Here is a 19,369-nt window from a genome sequence, read left to right as displayed (position 1 = left end):
TTTTTTAGTTCAAAGAAAACCAGAACTTTCTTATTCTTGGGAATACGTATAAAACAAAAGTGGATTGATAGAGGCATATTTCAATGTATGTTTCAAGTTAATTTTAAAATACTTTGTGTTAAGCAAATGCAAGTAAAAAGCCCATACAGGTTTTCAGACTTTTTCTTTAATGATTACTAACCTTGTATGATGGAAATAGTTATACCAAAAGAAGGATAAGGAAGCCCTTTCTTAGGGAGTAAACGTTGGGCAGCGCACTGTTTGCCAGAATATTTTTTTCCTTATAACTTTTGTGTAAACAAAAAACTGAAAGAAAAACACTGAAAAATACATCAGATTTGCTATGAGCATTATTTTGCGTTGAGGACTTGCTTTTGGGGGGGATTTTATTCTAATAATCTACTGTTTAGGAGCGTTGTTACCAAATTCTGGCAATGAGAAATCTTTAGAAATCGGTGGAGGTCAACTTTTTTAATATCTCAGCTCAACTACTCAGAAGACTTATTAAGGTCTGCCTTGGGGATAGTTATAAGGCTGCTGTATGAAGCCCAAGTCTCGGATAGCATGAGTCATTAACATGTCAGTTATTCTCAATCAGTAGACTTTACTGCTAGGCAAATGATTGTTGATGATCCTCAACAGATTTCGTGTTCAAAACCCGAAAGTCAGGAATAGGTCCTGGGACTTCTGCTACAATCCAGTGTGACAATATACAGTGAAAGATACAATTAATTGTATAGCTCAGAAAGTTAAATTAGAATTTAAAAGTTCATGTGGACAGATTTCCAGAATTGTCATAGTAAAATCTAAGTCTGCACCAAAAATAAGCCATTAAAAAAAAAAATTAAGAAGACAAAGAAAGCCACCTGGAATTAATCAATGTAATACTGCTGACTTCACAAAACTACAAATAGTTATTTTTATATAACCAGGTGAGGATACAGGCTGCCATAAAATACGTGACAATTCTTATTCACAGTGATAGGAATAATTTCTTTTCTTGAAGGCTCTACTTTTGTATAGTCCTTGTTCAATGAGCGTTACACAAAATCAAAATTTGTGTCAGCATATTGATTTTGTTCCCAGCATCCGAAAAACCCCAAAAGTTAAACTGGCCAAAGCAGTACTTGGCCCATACTGAAGCTTTTTGAAGTTGCAGATGAGTGTTTTTTGGAGAACAGTATTGATCCATTAAGCACGGTTTAAATGTGTAGTCCTCAATAATTCATATATTTCTATAAATTACTCTGGATTAAATGGCAGAGAATTAAAAACTTCCAGTGCTGAATAATTACTGTATTATAACTCCATTGTATTTTTATTGTATTTTAACTCTTTAAATTAGGAGATTAATGGAATCAGAATAAATAAATAGACTAAAAGTAAAATCCTATGTTAGTGTATATTAAATACGTTTGTTTTTCATATGTGGCGTTTTGTGTAGGTAGCCTGTACCTTGGAATGTGATAGCACATAAAATACCTAATCTTTATTCATGCCCTTTTAATTTATGCTCAAAATTATGTTGATTCCCACTCCATTTGTTATTATCATATATGAATATGAAAACTTCCCAATGGTAAAATTAATGTCTGCTCTAATAAATTACCATAGAATTTAGTAAAATATACTAAACAAACGTTTGGTCTAAACCACACAGAACACATAGATAATGAAGTTCTTTTATATTATATTTTCTTAAGAATTTAAAGTTGTCTCCCAGTATCTCACCTAGTAAATGGTTAACAACCCGTTAATACTGATTTTTGTAGCAATTACGTATTTTGACTTGCTTATTAGAGGCAGTTCTTGACATTGTTAGCGGACACATTTCTATCAACAAAGCCAAAGAATATAGAAAACAATAACTTTACATTATGATCATGTAGTTTGATACTAACAACTGCCACTAATGTGTCATTGTGATACACTCCTATGTATTAGATATTTGGGATGAATCCAGTATAATTGTAATTATTCTGCCTATATATCTGTGTATCAGAACAATGCATGGGTAACTGTTGAGTCATTCTGTTGTACTTTCTAAGCCCTGAATATACAAGTCATATGTTTAGATCATCTGTGTGGCCAAAAGCTGCAAAGTTGCGTCAGAAACCTATCCATATAGTTAGCTTTTTCTTGATATTAGTAACAAAAATGGCATTCTAAGTATGTTCCTCTTTAATTAACATCGTTCATATGAAATTTTTGATTGATCAGGAAGATAATAGCAGTTTTAAATACTTAATTGCAAACAACTCAGTTGGTCACAGAGCTGGCTGTTAAAATAATCTATTGCTAGCAACACTGATAGTGCTGTGTAAATAAGTCATGGTCTACGCACCAGGAAAATAAGTTATGATATGAAGTATGGGGTGTGTGACCATGGCAAAGACCGTTTCAGCATACAGGTCACAACTCCACAGCGGTGAAAGCTTCCAATAATGCTTAAGAACTAATGGAGTATAAGCATTCAATAACTGGAACTATTCTAATTTCTTTCTCTAAATTTAACATTCTTATGTTAATCCATTATATTATGATCCGTGAGAGATATATTCAGGCCTGCACCTTTCCCTGGCAAGTAAAAATATGATCGTATCTGCAGTGTGAAATGGTAATGTATGTGAAATTTCAAGGAAATCATAGTAAATACAATGACATTCCTGTCTCATCATCTTTTATTTCAGGCACATATGCATTTTTGCTGGTGATTATAATGCATAAATTCAGGAGCAGTTGTGGCAATATGAAATAAAAAATGTTTTATTATGTATGGCTGTTTCACATTATGTGTTTCAATGTCCTTCAGAGGAGGGGTGCGTAGTTCACTGAAACTGAAACTCACAGCATATAATAGTGATAAGACATCTGTATTTGGTCATTTTGGATTCTTTGCTATTTTTTGACTGAAGAATGCTTTAGAGAAGCTGAATAAGCAAGGGATCAAAGTATATTCTAACCCCTCCTATAAAGCGTAGGTTGGGGCTGGGGCTGTTCCGCTTTCTGAGATTCATCAGATAATTTCACCACAGTCCAGTCCTGCTGAATGGGGGAGTTAGCGCCCATCAGCTATTTGGAGGCTTGATAAGGCTCAGATAAAATTTACCAATGCCAAAACTAGACCCAACCTTGAGTAGTTCTGGTAGAAGACTGATCCGGAGCTGCTCTGGACAGTTAAGCTTCTTTCTTTAACACCGTTCTTCAGGTTTCTTTTGGGAACCAGGTCTTTATTTCAGTTGCATTTTCAGCCACTTTTAAAGCTCAGCCATGCGATGAGCTGAGAAGTCTTCTGCCACAGGGGAGTCGCTGAATTATTGCAAGCTGAACTATTTAGTTCTAAGTCTTTCCCTTCCACGGTTCATACCAGTCCTATATCGGCGAGCACTCGATGAGCTCGTGGGGAGCATCACCGGTATGGGACTGGGACTGGCTGTGGTCAGTTAAAGCATGTGTCATGTGGCTACAGCTTGCTCCAGCCTCTGATTTTGTGGTCTTTTGAAGGTTAAAATACGTCTTTTTTTTTTTTTCCTGAAGGTTTTAGGAACAGCTTAGACAAGTATCTGTCACGGATTAGGTGGAGTAACCTGAGCTTGAGTAGGTAAAGGATTAGATATATCCTTAAGATAATTTCTAGAGAATTACAGTCAAATTCCCATGAATCTTAGAAAAGGTTTTTTGTAGGGCTGCAGAAGTGATCTGCACAGTTTTATAAATCAGTACTTCTTTTATATACATATATATATATATATGTGGCAAAAAATTGAAGGTGATATGCCAAAGTTAGTTCTTGGTTTGTCTCTGAGTTAGAGCTATAGAAAACTAGAATTTTTACAGAATGTAGAAATGTCCTTTTTCACTTAACTAACTTAAGGGATAAGTTATTATTAATAGCTGCAGGAGTAGTTATGCGAAAATACTGGATATTCCAGTCAGAAAATACTAAATGAATACTGAAAAAAATGCTAGCGCAAATACTCTGCATATCTTTGGCTTATGCCGATTTATCATAAAATGGAACATTTTTGGAACAATTACCGAGAAGCAAAACTGACACAGAATTAAAAGAGGCCCAGGTAAGAGCCCTGTGAAGGCACCAATTACACGCTGATGCTCTGACTTTAAAGTTGAAGTATATTTTGCATTATACTGCGATATCCATTGCATTTCTATGGACTGTGCTGTATTATGCAGTGGGAATACTGCAGCAAGTTTATCCATCCTAGCTGACAAGACAAAATAATAACATTAATAGTCTGCCTGTACTCTTCTCCAATGGGCACATTAAGGATAGAGTACATTGGGTTCTCATTAAATAGTCTTCTGTCACAGCCTTGACATGGATTATGCTCTGTACTTCTTTGGTTTGAGGATAGACAACCCAATGCTTTGGGAAGGGGAAAGCAGGAATGCTGTAGGGATTCCCTGGAAGTCTGTACTCGCACTAAACCCCTGAAGTGCAAAGGAGCGAGCAGGTTTTTGAGGACACTTTCTCTCATTCCAGTCACCGCTATTATCAGTAGTATCCGGCCAGCATCCCGTCTCTATGACATGCAGGAGACGCTGGACCGGGGCTCAGGGGAGCTTGGGACGTTGCTCTTCCTGGCTCTGAATCACAGCAGCTCCCCATTGAGGTCAGAGTTGCGTGAAAAATGTGACTGTATCTTTTCCCATCTGAAATACTGATTATTCAGATTGCTTATACCATCTCATATTGAAATTAATATAATAGCAAGACTGCAACGTCCATTAAATCTCCTTGCTATTTGGCGAGTCACCATACAGAAGGTAATTGCCTGCATGTCTACCTGTCTGCCTACCTAGCAACGTTGACAAGATGAGCCTGGGTATACAGGAGAATCTGCATTACCTTCGGAATACTAAATATCTGAGGAAAGTAACCTCAAATTCTTGTTTGATATATTAACTAGATGCAACCCAAGGTTAATTAAGACTAAGAAAATCGAGGAGAGATCACAGAGGTGACTTGAGATACTTTTTTTTTAAATTAAAACTGAAAGTTTTACTGAACTTAACAGATCTTATAGAAACCTGCCAAGTCTTCGGATTATTTCGATCTTTGTGAACCATGATCTGAGCCATAATCTTGTCAATAAGATATATAAAGGCAAACTCTGGATCATTTAGTATTAAAAAACTGCAAAACACACATACAGAAGACTTGGCCAAATAGTTGTAGGTTTGTAGCAGCCTGTAATCAGAGTATTATTTTTCTGTTTAGGCTTTTTGAATGAATTGTTATCATAAGACGAAGATAAATGCTGCTATTACTGAATCATGTTTTTGTTCTGGCACTTCTACAGATGGAACACTGGGAAATTTTAAGTAGTGTTTACCAGAGGGGAAAATACAAATTTCAGAATTACATGGAAACTTCAGGCCTTTCAAGAATGAGGCAAAATTATAAAACTGAAAGTTATGGAGCTACATTTACATCCTAGTCTTAACTTTTTTTTTTCCTTTATTTTTTGTTTTTCTTTCTTTCTCATGGAGTCATGTAACAAGGTAACAAAGGAAATCTAAAATAGTGTAGAATTATAAATGTTCCCACCTTTTTCACATGAAACTGTTCCTGGAAATAGTGCATACCTGCAGAAGAAATCCCTGTAAACTCATTTAGTTTATTCTGACAAGCTTTAAATCAGTGATCCGTTAAGACTGTGATGTACAAAGTGTCACATCAGGTTACGGAAACCTTGAACCCCCAGGAAATCTCACAGTGCTCCTGACGTACCAGTGGGGCTGCTGAAACTATCAGGTAACACTGAAAATCATTCCCTCTGCAACTGCTCTGCGTTCTGCATCAAGGTTTTTACTTGTGGTTATAAGACAGAAAAGAGAAAAAAGTGCAGGCACTAAAATAAGAGGATCATAGGTATTTTTGCTTTGGAACAGAACTGCTAATAAATAAGTACATTTGTCTGGGCGAAGGCTTATTTTGCCTTTTTTGGTTTTATTATATCTCCATCTCATTTCACCATCCAAATATTCAATTTCTTGTATATTACTCTCTTTCCCATCTTTTTGCCTTAATAGAGCACAATGTGGCTCATTGAAATTAGCCAAGGTCATTTAGTCTGTTCTGCTGTCAAGACAAAGAAGTCATGGACTTGGTGATTTAATAACTTTCTATCACAAAATCCTACTGCAGTGAAGCAAATTAAAGGTGGCTGGCAGGGGGATAGAGCAGTGGAAGACGTTTGAGTGATGTGATTTCATCCCATCTTTTATGGGCTGCTGCTAAAGAGATTTTTTAGGCCAGAATGCACAAGCGAACACCATTGTTAAGGTATCAGGATTGTCTATGTGGCAAATTAAGTGTAGAATTTAAATGTTTGATCACAGATGATAATAATATATGATAACAGATCATTATGTGGTACATAGTTTGTATAGAGTGTTGTGACCCTGTCTGCTGAAGGAGCGATGTATGTCTTGTCTGCTCCCAATCAGTATTTCCATTTCAATTTGCAGTATTCATTTTCCTGAGAGAAAACGTCGGATAATGTGCCTTACTGGCAAAATCAAGTGTTGGTCAGTTATGGCCTCCCTGAATACTAATACTGATTAGTTTTCCTATTTAGCGCAAGTGTTTTTAAATACATATACTTTCTTCAAGGTCATGGAAGCCATGTTTACTGTGGGAAATGCAGTGTTGAATGGTTGCACCATGGAGTTCTTTTTAATCTTCTTTATGAGATAGAAGTTTAAAGATGATAACTCCAGTATTTCACTTTTTCTATCATTCTGTTGCCTAATAAAATGCACAAAGTGTAGTAGACATACTAATATGTCATAATGTAAACAAGATCATGGTAGTTAAGAGGGCCAGTTAGTCGTGATGATAGTTAACTGGCTCCTGTTCAGGGCTACACAAACCTACTGAAAACAGCTACAGTCAGTGTCATAGGGGGATGCGATAGAATGCTCTGAGAAAGCTTTGTTCTACTTTCCAGGGATTTAGGTTAAATGGTATTTGTTGCCTGCTGTTGTTTTTGCCTGCTGTTACTGTTTTGAGGCTGCCCTCTATTGAGAAAAGAAAACAAACATTTAAGCTCATACTATGAGCATCCCCTTTTCAGTTTTATTCAACAATTTTTATTATCTTCCTGTTGATTAGTGTGTATAGTTACCTGATTATTTTTCCCTGTTACAGCTAATAAAACTCTTTAAGGAATTAATGCAAGAAATGTAAGCTGATTTTTGTACAAATAAATTTCAAAGTACTTTTATGAAGGTAAATATTCTGGGCATAATCTCTGTAGCAGGAGTTCTAGATATATTCACATGGCAAAAAAACTGAAACTCATAAACTCACCCCACAAGCAGGAATTGTAGCTGCTGCCTGGCTCCCATTAGCTCACATCACAGAGTATATCTTAACTGTATTTTCGATATACAGGCATCGGAGACAGCTTTTCAGTGAGGAGAAACTAGGGCCTGACACCAAATGCTTACGAAACACTCGTAACCTTGAGGCGTAGGGACAATGATAGCACAAGGTTTATCTTCAGCTGTTGTCACCAATATTTGGGGTGCGGGGGACAGCTTAGATTTACTGAAATCTTATTTAGGAGTAATGCTTTTTTCAGTTTCCTTTTGAGCAATTTTACTTTTTCAGAGTATACAGGAACTTTGAAATTAGACCTATAGGGTAAGAATTAAATCAGTATTTCTTATATTAACTAATAGTAAAATTTTATCTGATGAGGAAAAATGCATCTGAGGCATTAGTCCATCAATAAAACACGATTATTAAATTTCCATGGCCTCTTATTCCAGTGAGATTATTTGCATATTCATTGCTCATACCAACAGATTTTTAAAATAATTGGGCAACCTGGTGTTTGAAGTGAAAAAGCAAATTAAGTGAAAGGCACATGTGCTGAAAAACATGGTTTTGGTTGTCCTAAAGCTATTCGTAAAGTTGACGTAAATTTATCGAATTGAAGATGGAAAAGAAGAAAGAAAAGAGCTAATTCTGGGGCTAGCATCACATAATTTGTCAGAAGTGCAGTTGTCAGTTTTCTGCCCCAGGAGTCCTCAGCCAAGCTAAATTACGAGACTCGGTCACTCCCTGCCTGAGGGGATTTGTCTTCCCAGCTCCTTATCTTCCCAAGGTGAATAAAGAAACGAGCAAACTACAACTTGTTCTGAGTGGGGGGTGCTTTTGCCCCTCATGGCCCTCTTCTCTGTGGAACAAACAGTTAAACATTTATTAGAGCGAATACTTGAAGCTCCAGGAGTGTTCATTGTAATTCTCACGGCAAAGAGTCAATTCTGGTCTCTCACTTGTTCCCATCTCAACAATTATTTGTGTATTGTTAACTGAAGTGGGTAAATTCTGGGAGTTGTGGTAGGTGTAGTCCCACCCGGAATACATATGCCTCTACACCTGCCTGGCCATGTATATACGGCATACACTGTATTCTGCCTTTTCACACAATACAATTTATAGCTGAAAAAAAGAGAACTCGTAAATTTTTCTTCTAGGCAAGGACTTTAATTTCTTACCGCATCCCACTTCTGCATTTTGCAATTTTAAGCTCATGAAACTGTATAATCAAAAGGTCTAAGTCATTTTCAAGTCATGTAATATAGTTTAAAAATTAAAAGTTACCATCATTTCTTAGACTATGATAAACAAGTCAAGAATGTCACCAGCCATCTTAAGTGACATTGATAACATTCAGTGGTGTGAAGAAGTTCGCTTTGACACTTTGAGAAATAACTCTTGGTCTTCCACTCAGAAGCAAGAACATGCACAGAGCATACAAAAACTGATTTACTGAATTCGTTATATCCTCTCTGGAAGACTTCAGTCATCTTTTCTCCACAAAAATCTGTGACAAGAAAGCGTAACTTAGTCCTTTAACTCACAGGAGTAACACCTATAATTTGAGTTATCTGTGAAATGTACAGATTAAAATACTCTGAGATGAAATGGAAAGAGTTAAAAATTGTGGGAGAAAGAAAAGGAAAAGAAGTGGTACCATGGGAAAGTACAGACAGTAAATGGCAAGTAAGAAGAATCACTGGAAGCAATCAAGTAGGAACAAAAACCAGGAAAATACAGAGACCAGTCAATAAAAAGGTTCAGTATAGTCCTTTATATGAGGGCTAGTAAAGCAGACCTATTTTAGGTCAGTGCTCTCTGTTTGGAAATACGTGTGTCAAGGAGTAGGAATGTGTTCATGTAAGAAAACAAGAGTTTGCCAGGAGACTCCGTAATCTAAGAATATTTTCTCTTTTGTGAAAATGGTTTTATTGAAAGCATCATCGCTGTGCATGCAACAGTATGAGTCTGTATGGCTCATCATCATTTCTTCGTGGTAGTTACACCCTCAGCCCTTTGTGTCTCTGATTGCTGGTACTGGTCCTTTAGAACATCACAGATTTTGCCATAGTTGCTCCACATACCACTTGTCTTACCAGTATGCAAGGTAGTACACAACATGTGTTTTAAATGGTCAAAAGTTATGATTTGTCATCATGTTCTTACAGATTTTGAATTGAAGAAACTGCACACTTCCATACTACATACTGCAAACATCCATTCCCTGAAATTTGGAGAGCCAAAAAGCACCTGAAACTGTGAAGTTCAGAAAATTTGCAGATGATATAAAATGATACTGATATATGCTTCAGTACTGTTCACTGAATAAATGTAATAGAATTGTAATGCATGTGATATACATATAATCTATATTGTGGGCATATAGCAGAATAAACAGATTAATAGTTTGTACTAATATTGTTTTTTTAAACCCAACACATTATGCCATGGAAATATAGACCTAATTTACTGTTCTCTATGCAGATAATATCCTCTCAAGTTAAGTTCATTAACAACTTCTTCAAGCGTGAAGACACTTGTTAAAAAAAAATTAAAATAAGCAGTGTGCAAGAATAAAAAAAAAAATAGGATGAAACCTGAATCCTACTGGAATTAATGGCAACGTTCCCATTATTTTAGGCTTCTGAACTGAGCCTATCCAAACCAAAAAATGTGCTTAATTTTTTTGAATCACTTGTATTCAGGTGCTGTTTAAGCATTTACATATGCAAAAGGATTTGTTTTGTTGGGTTTTTTCTAAGAAACTCTAGGAAAATGCTACATCTGGAGAAGGATGAACCATATTTAACGTTCAGGATGTGACCATGATCCACTCTGTGCAAAACAATAATATTTTGTAGCATGCAGCTGTTTAATAAGGCTGCTATAGTTGTATTGGCTGCTTTCTGAGCATCTCTTTTTAACTGGGGGATATCGTGGTAGAACATATACTACGAAATCAAACTTTCTGAGACTATATTTAGCATCTTTCTAAAATAATTTCTGTCTATCCAGTTATTCTTAAAATCCACTTACATGCAGCAAAGTATTAAAAATGCTGTTTGGAAGATAAGATATCTTATACGTGGGATGGCTTAATGGAACAATGGACCATTGTCAGCCTTCCCATTTTCTCAAAGGAAGTGATGACCACTAAGATTAAGAAAGAGGAGGAATTAGCAGCAGACCACATTATGGTTCCAAAAATAGGTTTATCCGATGCACAGTGACACATTTCTGACCCCTTCATGATGCAGCTTGGTTTCCACACGTGTGTGAGGTTCCATAAGAGCTAATGTCACGTTCCTAGAGCCAGATCAGACAGAGAGAAAATGTCTGTGTTTTAAAATAAAAGACTCATTTATAGCAATTTAAGCCCCAAACACATCTCTTCGGCCTTCTATAGAAGGTCAGAATCCTTGCTCATTAAGAACTGTATATGGTCTTTTAAACAAATGCACTTTTTAATTACCAGCAGGCAATTCAGCAGAATTTGTTGCTGTCTAAGGTTTATTTTCTAATGGTCTTGCATATTTGGCAGCCTCTTTCAAAATTATGCATCAAATGTAGGACCTGCCACTTGTTTAACTGACTTTTTCCCTCATTTAATGATGTGCATCTCCTAGAATTTTAGCAGAAGTGAATCCAGCTACATATGGGAAAGGCAGCTCTTTGTATCAGTTACGTACACTTGTAACACAACCATAAAGGTGACGGGGTCCCAGCCAAAGCCTGCTGACCCCCAGAGGATCTTTCTGGAGTAGGGACACTGGAGCTGTGACCTATGTACTTTTCTCAAATGGGATATATAAGAGAGAAAATGTCCTCTGCTGAAGGACAGGAGCTGTTAGTTGCTCTGCCCCCTCTTTCCAGGAATCTGGAATGCACTCCGCCTATTCAGAAACTATTCCTTGCAGGGTTTTTTTTCCCCCTGCTTTTAGGGTAAAGCCCTGGTACTTGAAGGAACAATCTTAATCTGTCTATTAATTTTAAACATGATAATAAGGTACCGCCATGGCATGCTGCCTCGGTGTTATTCTAAGATGATTTCAGCAACTGTCCCAAAATAATAGCTCATGCTCTGGACTGGTTGTGTCATCATTTTCATCATCGTTTGCTTAGTTGCATTCCTTGTTATTGACTCTTAAAATTTATTTATTAGAAACAAACATCTTCATTTAATAAGCATTCAGATCTTGATTTACTTGCTAAACAAAATTCTTGAACAAAAACAAAAATAATGTGAAGTCACATTTTATGTTCTATCTTAAAATATTTATGATAGAACAGTTCCATCTGGGATCAAGGCAGAAAGTGACATAGACTTACAGATTTGTGCTGGTTTTGGCTGGAATAGAGTTAATTTTCTTCATAGTAGCTGCTTTAAAAAAAGAGAATAGTTCACAATTCTGAAGTAGCAAAACATTTAGTTGTCTTTTTGCAGATTTGACCTTTTTTCCTTCATCAGAAGACAATGAAGTGATAGAAGAATGGTATGAAACATTTTTGTGCAGGTAATTTTTAGGTGTAAGAGTTGATTTCTACAGGAAAGCCATGAATATAGTTTTAAATTCTCAAACTAATGGCACGCAGTGGCATCAGGAGGATAAAACAGGACGGGAATAAGTTCTGTTCTGCAAATTGTTCCATAAAATGTGTACAGTTAGATAAAACCAAAACTGTTCTGACATCCAGAGTACTCACATTTAAGGTACATTGTAATTAAAAATACTTTTGCGAAGTGCAACTGTTCTGCTTTCTGCCGTGAGCTGACACTAATATTTTACGTTAAAAAATAATCAGAGAATTACTCAGAAATCTAAGTGGACACAGTGCGGGGCCCAGCCTTCTGCTTTCTGGTAAACTTGAATGTCCTATGATGTATAAAAAAGTAAAGTGCTATACTAGCCCTTCAGGAAAACCTGGGCTTGCTTCCTGCCCTTAACATGGGAGCTGGATGTTTTGATTTTTAGAGAAGGGAAGAAAACACAAGCGCAAACCACATCTCATGTTGGTTATAATGTCTGATATTAGAGGAAAGGATAAAACACAGTGATCTTCAAACTGTAATTTCCCCCTCTTGAGCTTAATGGAAAAATGCTTTAAACAGCAACATACCTTTTAGTGACATGTTGTGGATTATTGTTCAGATGAAGTAAAAAGGGGATCACGGGTGCTTCCTCTCTTACTGAAGAGGTTACTCGTTTCTACATATGTGTCCTATTTGGCTTTACAAAGGAGAACTGGATGAAAGACAAAAAAATGCCCTTACATGATCCCCAGAGAAAATCAGGCTTTCCACTATTTGAAAACTTTTTGTTTTGAAGTCCACCAATATGCGCCAAGTTTCTTTGATACTGTCTTGAAACTGTTGTAAAGACATGAATCATTCCAGTGCTAAAACTATTAAATTTGCGGGATGTAAGAACTAACAAACATTTCCTGTTAAATGCAGAAATTTGCAATCTTATGATTGACATACCTTAAAAAGTCCATACATTACATTTAACAAAAAATCGTTCTGCCAGTCCAGGAAGCTTTTCCCTCCTGATGCCAAAGGGGTCTATAGCTGGGAGGAGGCATTTGCAAAATGCCTCAGATTTTTAAGACTCATCGCAAAGTCAGAAAGAAGCCTTGCTGCATACCTAAGGATATTCATAATACATATGATGCATACCTAAGGATGTACATAAATCATATGCAAGTTCCCAGCATGCAGCAGGAGAGAGAAGCTGGGTCTAATGTAAATTCACATAGAGCTGCCCAGCAATGGGGCAGTTTTGAACCCCAGCTCTACAGACGTCCGTGTCCACCCCAACATGCTTATGAAAGGAACTGTAGTGCTTTCAAAGTATTTAGCCTTCCAGTATGTGCGTAAGAAAAGTCAGTCTGTTGGTCTTAATAAAGCCGCTGTCAGTGCTCACCAAAGGATCCAGGAAGCTCTCTTCAATATATGGACTGTAAATGAAAGTAGAAATTGCTGTTGGCTCGCGTTAGCACGAGTTACAATCATCTTCCAAGTAAAAAGTAATGTGAATGAAATACAATTCTTGTTAACGGATACATCTGCAAGCCTTTGCTTCTGACTTCAGCTGTGAATGTGCTTCTGACATCTTTCTTTTCCCCCTAATGAAGGCACAGCTGTGCATTTAGGGACTTGACAAAGAGTGTGATTAGGAGTTCTAGACTTCCAAAATAATTTATCTGCCTTCAAAAAGAGTTGTTATTAGCAACTAATTCTTGGTGAGATTTATTATTGTCTCATGTTAGGGGCATTTTTGGTGGTAGAAGCATGGAAAAGCTGTAGCCGTTCAGTATGCATCTTCCAGAATTTATATGGTGTTTCAATTTGCTTTTGAGGTCCGAATAAACAAGTCAGAGAGTCCATAACACCTGAAAACATTTAGTTCAAACAGAAATTACCGGGGTTTTCTTTGTTTTGTTTTGGGTTTTTTTTTTATCATTTCTTGTTCATTGCCACAAGTTTTACGGCTTTTGGATTGCCATTACTGCCTCCTGTGGGACACATTTTTGGGGCTAGCTGGATGATTGCTGCAAGTGAGAAATCTAAACAAGAGAACAAGAGCAGCTTTTAACTATGGTCGTTCTCTCCCAGCTTGTACACATACCAGCTGGAGTTTTCTCATAGTCATACCCTCTTCCTGAACATGGGAAAAGGTGAATAGGCAGCCACAGACCTACGCACTTTCCCTTACCGGCTCTCATCCTTGGTAGTGGTGTTTGCCTAATGGGGAGGTGGACTCTACTCATCCATCCCATGCTGATTATGTGCAGAGAAGTTACTGTGCTGCAATCTCCTTTACCTGTAATACATGTTCTATCCTGAATTCCTGTTCAAGACCTTGCCTCCCTGTGTGAAAGGATTATTAACGTAGACGAGAAGTCTCTTTGGGCTATGTAAAATATGTCAGAGATTTCCAAGGAGCTGACAATGCTGATGTTCAGCACTGTGAGTTCTGCTGGCAAGTAGCTTGGAGATGTTGATTGCAGTGCTAAACATACATCAAGAATGTATTTCATGCTTTAGGTGTAACAGAGACTGTTTTCTATTTTAAACTGACCTGCGCTATAGAAAATCCACTTTTAATTTTAAAAAGCTACTAATCATTGCCTCTCACTCTGGGAAGTCCTGTCGTATCGGAAAGTGTGACCATAACTAAAGCTTGCATATTTGTAATTCCAGTATTTGGGAAACTATAATCAGAACAAACTTTAGCATTAGTAGTAAGTTGATGATTAGGGTTTTATAGATTCTACTGCGATTATACTATATGTATTTCTAAAGACCTGATCGTTTACGGACTTAGTGCAAGTAGATGCTGGGATTCAGCTGTCGGTCTGAGGCATAGCCTGAGTACTTACTCAGTTTTTACTTAGATCAGGTGAGCTACCAGTGAGCAAGACTCTTACATAGGTAGTTTTGGCACAATAAGTGGTTTTCATGAGCATAGCCAATACGGACATTTTTTATTTGCGGCATTTTGCTGCTAACTTTGCAGAGGAAGGTACTTGCATCTGAATGTTAAAAATGACATTTTTTTGGGGAAAAAAATGTGTGTGGGAAAACTAACATAATTCATTTTGTTCTTTCTTAATAGACATTAGCCAACAATTTAGGGAGTTTTTAATAAACACTAATCTGAGTGGTTTTAACTTTTGCTGTATACAGAAGACTAAAATATTTGTAAATTAAAAAGTCAAAGGTGAATTTTTAAAACAATTTTATATTAGCTTTTTAGTAAAACATCACAGAAACTCTGCCCTTTTAAATATGAAGAATATAGGCTTTGGCGTTTTTCTTTGCATGCTGATGCATTTTAAGAAGAGAGTTGCAGAAACGTCCGATAAATCCACACTGTATATAGAGATGTTTACTTCAGAGAAAGATCAGACAATATATTATAGCATTAGAATCCAGAATTTTGGAAAAATAGATTTTATTCATTGTGATAAAGATTTAAAATAATCACTGGAAATTAAGATCTCACAAAACATGAAGTATTTTAAGAATTTGAAGATTCCCTGCGTTTGGATCAGAGGTGCCTTGTCTCTGTGATATTGTCATAGTAACTTTTCTGGGCAACTTGCAAAACACAGTTAGTTGATGAACTTGGGAAAACAAAACAGTTGATCAAGTACATTCTGGCTGTGGAGGGAGTGGAGGTGGTGCTGAGATGCAGGAGACCTGTGCGTCCAGGCTGGAAAACGCCCGAGGGAGAAGGAGGGCACTGTGCTACCTGAAATCACAGAGTTCAAATGGGGAATCTTCTTCCCGGTGCATCGTTATTCTTCCTGGGGTGTCCTCCCCTTGTTTGCTCTGAGCAGACCGTTCAGTGGGCAGGAAATAATGACTGATGCCGATATATGACTATGACTGGTATAAACCTTTGAAAGCACATCTAATATTACCTGGAATAAATAGCCATGCCATTGTAAAGAAGCTTACTAATTGTTTTTATCTCAATCCATATATGCTATTTTTAGAGAGATGTGTGTCACCAGCTGCGCTGTAATTTTCTTTTAGAATATAGTGCTAAAATTTCTCTAGTCTCCTCAGAGAGTCATCTAAAGATGGATGTTTTCAGAGAAAAAAGAGATACATAATCCAAAACACTGTAGGATAAAGCTTTTATTACTGTTTTGACGTTAATTAGAATATTCATTCATATTTTGTGTCAAAAAGGTTTTAAAAAATAAAGTTTGTGTTAAAAATTGCAGATACTTAACATCTTTAAGAAAATCAAGAGATGTATTGATGTTCTGGAAAGACACGAAAAGGTCTAATTAGTCTGTATGAAATGGAGTCCTTGGCACATTAGGCAATTGCCTCTCATACTGGCCATTGTATTTGCTGTCATTCGTTATTTCCCTTCCTGGTGCCCTGCATAGCTGGTTTGTCAAGGATTGGAAGTTTTGTGTCGCAGAGAAAACTCTGACTTGATACAGGGAATCTGGTCTGTGGCTTGAACTCCTGGGTACTAGGGTAATAATTATTACCTTATAATAATTATAACTAGTCACTCCAGAGACAATTATCACACGCTTAAGTATGCATATAAGGGAAAACCAGTTGGTTGGTACATGAAGTCAGGATCGATGAGCCTGTAGGGTACTATAGTATGAAATACAAACAACGTGACTGCTATATTCAGAACACTCAACAGGCCCTCCTAATGAAAAAATATACTAACAAGAGTAGAGAAAATGTTGCCTGCTGTGCCTCAATTAAAAAACAAAATAGTTTCTATGAAATTTGATTGATTTGCAAACTAAAAGAAAGTTCAAGGGGGAAAACATAGCACAGACTCCAAAAAATTGCTAACAGCGCTTAGCATTTAAGTAAGAAGAATCACAAATTTAGAGATTTCAAAGGAATAGTTTAAAGGTTTGCTTTTTCTCCGTCCTTTACCAGTTTGTGTAATAAGAATCAATGGCTATTTGCCTTTTAAGTTCCCGTAATCTCTTCATGGAGTGAAAATTTCAGAATATGTTACCCTCGTACAGTCAAATGCTTTGTGGATTTATATTGATGATGATCTGTAGCCTATTTGCAGCGGTGATGTGTGCTCCTTTTAATCCATCCATCTTTCAACAGTGACAAAAAATGGCTGTTCTCTTTTTAGACATAAAGTTAACTTCAAAAAGGAGATGTCAGTAAGTAAAAGAAAGTGATTCTCATCTTTTAATATCACCACAAACCCATTTTTTATTGATAGGTGCCAAAAAAGGTTGCAATCATTTTGCACTGCTTTTAAAGCGGTGATAGCTTTACTTTGAGCGCATTAGATCTGCACTGGTGACTTAAAGAAGGCAGCAAGTACCACATGGTTGTTGTTACTCGGAGAGAAAATGATGAAGTTCGTAAGTACAAGAGTTAGGTATTTTAATCATTGACAGGAATGATTAAATCTATTAATCATTTTGTTGTCCTTTGACTAATGTTCTATTGTTGGGCTTGATTTGCCAATGCATTCATTTGTCGCTTGTTATTTTGTCACTGAATTATAATTTCATTATTCTCTGACCTTGTTTGTCCTTCGCTCCTGCAATTGCAATGTGAGGGTGGTTGAAACCATTCGGATAAAATAAAAACCAATCCAAAGTTCTGTTTTTCAATGAAACTGCATGGAGCATAAATCTTAGTTAGGTTCACCTGATTGTCTGCTGTGGCTGCAGCCATGACTGCTGGCAAAGGACCAAACACAATGAGACAGTCCAACCTGGAGAACTACCCGGGCAGGCCAGGAGCATGGTGAACTAGACAGCTCCGAAATGTCTGATGGTCCATCATAAATTCTCATAAACTGCAGTCTGGGGACTGTTGAAATTCTATTTTGAATTGTTTTAGAACTAATAAGCCAGATACTTTGTATATATGTATATTTTTATATTTCTGTTATTGCTTCAGTAGTTACTTACAGCAAAATGAATTGGCTTTTGTTTAACTGCAAAATATGTGCAACACCTTTCCTCTTATAATTTGGTGCTATAGATAGAAAGTACAAGACTACTTTCATTGTAGAGTATTCCATGCACTAAAAAACTAATATAGTAGAGTAGTTATTCATGGGGGGAGGTGAACATTTTTATGCCCTAGTTTCCAGTGTGTAGGGAAAAGCTGATGTAACATCTTGAAAACAAGAATTCGGAGCACTCCAAAATGTTTGAATTCTAATCTTCCCCAGAGTTCAAGGTTACTCTGGCGTATTGATATAATTTTCACCCACTATTCGTATTTTACACTAGCATGGAGCCAGAAGTACTGGAAAGTCTGCCTCAGAGGACTACATCTTAGGTTGCAAATTAAATTTCCTAAGCATTTGTATATTAGCATGTGTATCTAAAACCAGACCAAACTAATCAATCTTTCTACCTGTAACTACTATTATGATAATAATAATTAATAAGATAACGGATCTCAAATTTGAGTGATAAACTTTCCTTTGGGATAATGGGACTGTGTAGAAAAAAAGATACAACAAAACCCTTCACTTCTGAGGGATTTTGTATCATTTAAATTGGCATCACATGAGAGATTAGGAAACAAGAGAGACTGTCCTTCCCTGCTCTGATAGCCTCCAAGATAACACTTTTTTATGATTACAGAATTCACCTGTTCACCAAGGTTAATAGCTGTTTGAAACAGTGGCTTCTCTTTGGTTTGTATCCTGTACTGCAGCAGGCATGTTAATAAATGGTTCTGTCTAATAGCTCTGTCTGGGCTTAAAGGCTTAAACAGAAGAGTCCGTCCCCAACTGAAACAGCGAGCTTGTGCCTTTCTTATATTGCGTGCTGGTGTTCTCACTGGCGATCAGGGCACTGACTCCATGCCTTAAAATCTCCCACAGCTCCTCACCTTAGATTTGGATTCAGCTCTAAGCCTGTCATGGAGGATGGTTATTATTGTTGCTAGTTAACTGCCTTCCCCATCTGTGCATCAATTGAGGGGATATCCTCCCAAACGAAAACAAATCTGGCAGCTGCCTGGAAATTTCAAGCAGCTGTGCCCTATATAGGTATGGTTTTATGTGTGCTACTGCTGAGAGATCTGCAGAATTCACCACCACTGAGACTATTGCCCTGCTCACAGTGAATTGGGAATGTGATCTGTTAAAGAGAAAATTAACAGCACAATGAAAGAAGAATGTTTGCTTTTAACAGCTCTTCTTTTATCTTCTTTTCAGAGCTTGTTTGTGCTTTATCTCCTTCATGTTATGGCAGAAGTTATGAATGTTGATAAGCCAATGCAGATCCTTAAGTACTTAGTCTAGGAACTGTTTACCTATTCACACAGTGGAAGCTTGAGTCAGATTCAGTCCATTTTACCCAATTTATTTTATAAAAGCTGCCTGTAGAGTGTTTTGTGTAGCACGGAGGGCAATTTGGATTGAACAGGGTCATGCGTGTTCCAGTTTTAGCCTACATGTAACTTGCATCAATGTCCTTGGCTGTAGAAAGGGCAACAAAATGCATGTATTCCTAAATGGCAAC

At 37.0% G+C, this 19,369-nt stretch overlaps 1 protein-coding gene across 3 annotated transcripts in view; it reads left to right on the top strand.

Annotated features, from left to right (window-relative positions):
- The window catches only part of LRP1B (LDL receptor related protein 1B), a 780,133-nt gene that overhangs the window by 294,554 nt on the left and 466,210 nt on the right, over positions 1 to 19,369 (top strand). The gene's annotated exons all lie outside the window — the stretch shown is intronic.

The sequence above is a fragment of the Aptenodytes patagonicus genome, chromosome 6, assembly GCF_965638725.1.
Source record: "Aptenodytes patagonicus chromosome 6, bAptPat1.pri.cur, whole genome shotgun sequence".
Lineage (NCBI taxonomy): Eukaryota > Metazoa > Chordata > Aves > Sphenisciformes > Spheniscidae > Aptenodytes > Aptenodytes patagonicus.
This window is presented reverse-complemented; position numbering and strand designations above follow the sequence as displayed.